This window comes from Pseudoliparis swirei, unplaced genomic scaffold (assembly GCF_029220125.1).
Source record: "Pseudoliparis swirei isolate HS2019 ecotype Mariana Trench unplaced genomic scaffold, NWPU_hadal_v1 hadal_25, whole genome shotgun sequence".
Taxonomy (NCBI): Eukaryota; Metazoa; Chordata; class Actinopteri; order Perciformes; family Liparidae; genus Pseudoliparis; species Pseudoliparis swirei.
This window is the reverse complement of record NW_026613261.1, coordinates 160976-163008: the sequence shown is the minus strand read 5'-3', so window position 1 is coordinate 163008 and position 2033 is coordinate 160976. Positions and strand designations below refer to the sequence as shown.

Sequence of the window (2033 nt, the reverse complement as noted above, 5' to 3'; positions counted from 1 at the left end):
ATAAAATGTATTCTTATTCTTGCTATAATAGTCAATGCTGAACTATACAGCTTTAAATAATATTTCTATATAATATAAATATTTAAAAAATCTTATAGCCAATTTAATTATTCTCATCAGCCTAATAATCATATAATTAATATATATATATACATATTATATAATACATATGTTCACGGAATCACAATAAAAGGTAAATACTGCATTAATCGGGTGGATAAATTACTTATATACAAACTTTCCAGTTTTAAAACTACCGATGATTAGCCTAATAACGGTTTAATTAACATATATCAGGGCGTCTACAGGAATAAACCAGTGAAATTTAAGACTTTTTAAGACTTTTTAAGACCACGTCTAAATAAAATTTAAGACCTAATTTACGATGGAAATATACATTAATCTAAATTAATTAATTCAAAGTAAACACACTGATGTCTGTTCAAAATTAACAGTATGGTGTAATGCAAAAGGATAATACAAATGTCATTGCTGTTGTAAATTATATTTATTAATACATTTTCAGAACATTTAAGTCCCATGAACACATGTCTCTAAAATTAAGTAAATATATTTAAAAAATACATGCAACATAGTTCCTTTTGAACAAAAAAATCCATAAAATAACAAATAACATTTCCAGCTGCTTTTAAAATGCAAATTCATTTACATAATAGAATGTATGTGTGTGTGGGTGTGTGTGTGAGTGAGTTCTCATGTCTCTATGTGATGGATGTTTGTGCACAGGTTCATGTCTACTCCTGAGCTTTTGTGAATATACTAGGAAAACAATCCTTTTCAAACTGTATTAATATAAAAACTTCCAGTTGACATTTGGTCCATTCTCCTGGAAAAAAGAAAGAAAAAAGGCAGACATTAGCCAAACAACAGTCACCACATCTCTTCATGACACCACCACTTCAGATTAATGTCAGACTGGATAAATAGGAATGAATACTATTTTTACAAATTAAGCAACGTGAGCCATCTCTTGAGCCTAGTGAACACTATGTAGACATATTGACAGGTAAACACCACTCTACTACCATTCTAAAACTATTTTTAATTAGTTTAATTAATGTGTAGTGCGCCTATGCATAGCTGTTATTAACTTGACACATGAGTAAAGCTTAACTATATGAAACACATACTCATATACATGAGGTTAGTTAATACATATATTTATGTTAGACTTACTTTGAGGTGCTGAAGTAGGTCCTGGTGTCATGGCCCATGAGCTCCACAGGATCCTGACTGGACCTGGTCATTTCACCAATAACGCACATGAAGTCCAGCTGTCTGCTCGCGGTGGTCTGGTCCAGAGTCTCGTGGAACAGAATGAAGAACGCACTGCAGCGTTGGTCTTCGGTGATGAGCTCTTTGTTGCACGGCGCTGGATTTCCTCCGGTGACCTCCAGCGTTGTAGTTGATGTCGTTGCGGGCGGCGGAGCAGGAGCTAGAGGCGGAGCAGCAGCTAGCGGCGGAGCAGCAGCTAGCGGCGGAGCAGCAGCTAGCGGCGGAGCAGCAGCTAGCGGCGGAGCAGCAGCTAGCCCCGCGCTGCTGGCGGCCTTCGCTAGTCTCTGTGCTTCTTGCTCTGCACGTGAGATTCCACCGCTGGAAAGTCTCGCGACACATAACGCAGCTTCAGAAGCATTTCACCCACCGTGACCAGAAACACTCGTTCTTTTCAAGCCGTTGTTGAACTTGCATCCTGCCATGTTTTCTAAAGTAGCCGATGCTTCACGTTGTCGGGGATTGATAGGACCGAATACGCGGTGCTCACCCGTGTGCGCGCATCACGGCAGCTTCGATGCCGGCGAGCACATCGCTCTGTCGCGAGCCGAGAATTGTTTGCGGGGGGGGGATTTCACCCTGTTATAGGGGAAACACTGGAGTTGATAAGCGTGTCTTCTTGTCTGATCAATACGCAACTGTGAGGTGTGAATGGACCGAGCGGCCAGCTGCTGATCACTCAACAGCCCGACCTGCACAAATAGACGGTGCGCGCGCAGCTCGCCAACATATTTTTTGGG

The 2033-nt window shown here is 40.4% G+C and overlaps 1 long non-coding RNA gene across 1 annotated transcript; it reads right to left on the bottom strand.

Annotated features, from left to right (window-relative positions):
• Positions 1-489: 489 nt before the first annotated feature.
• Positions 490-1813, bottom strand: LOC130190983 (uncharacterized). Its single transcript, XR_008831093.1, has 2 exons — positions 1198-1813; positions 490-847 (listed from the first exon to the last, which is right to left on the bottom strand). It is a non-coding gene; the product is annotated as an uncharacterized LOC130190983 (long non-coding RNA).
• Positions 1814-2033: the final 220 nt, after the last annotated feature.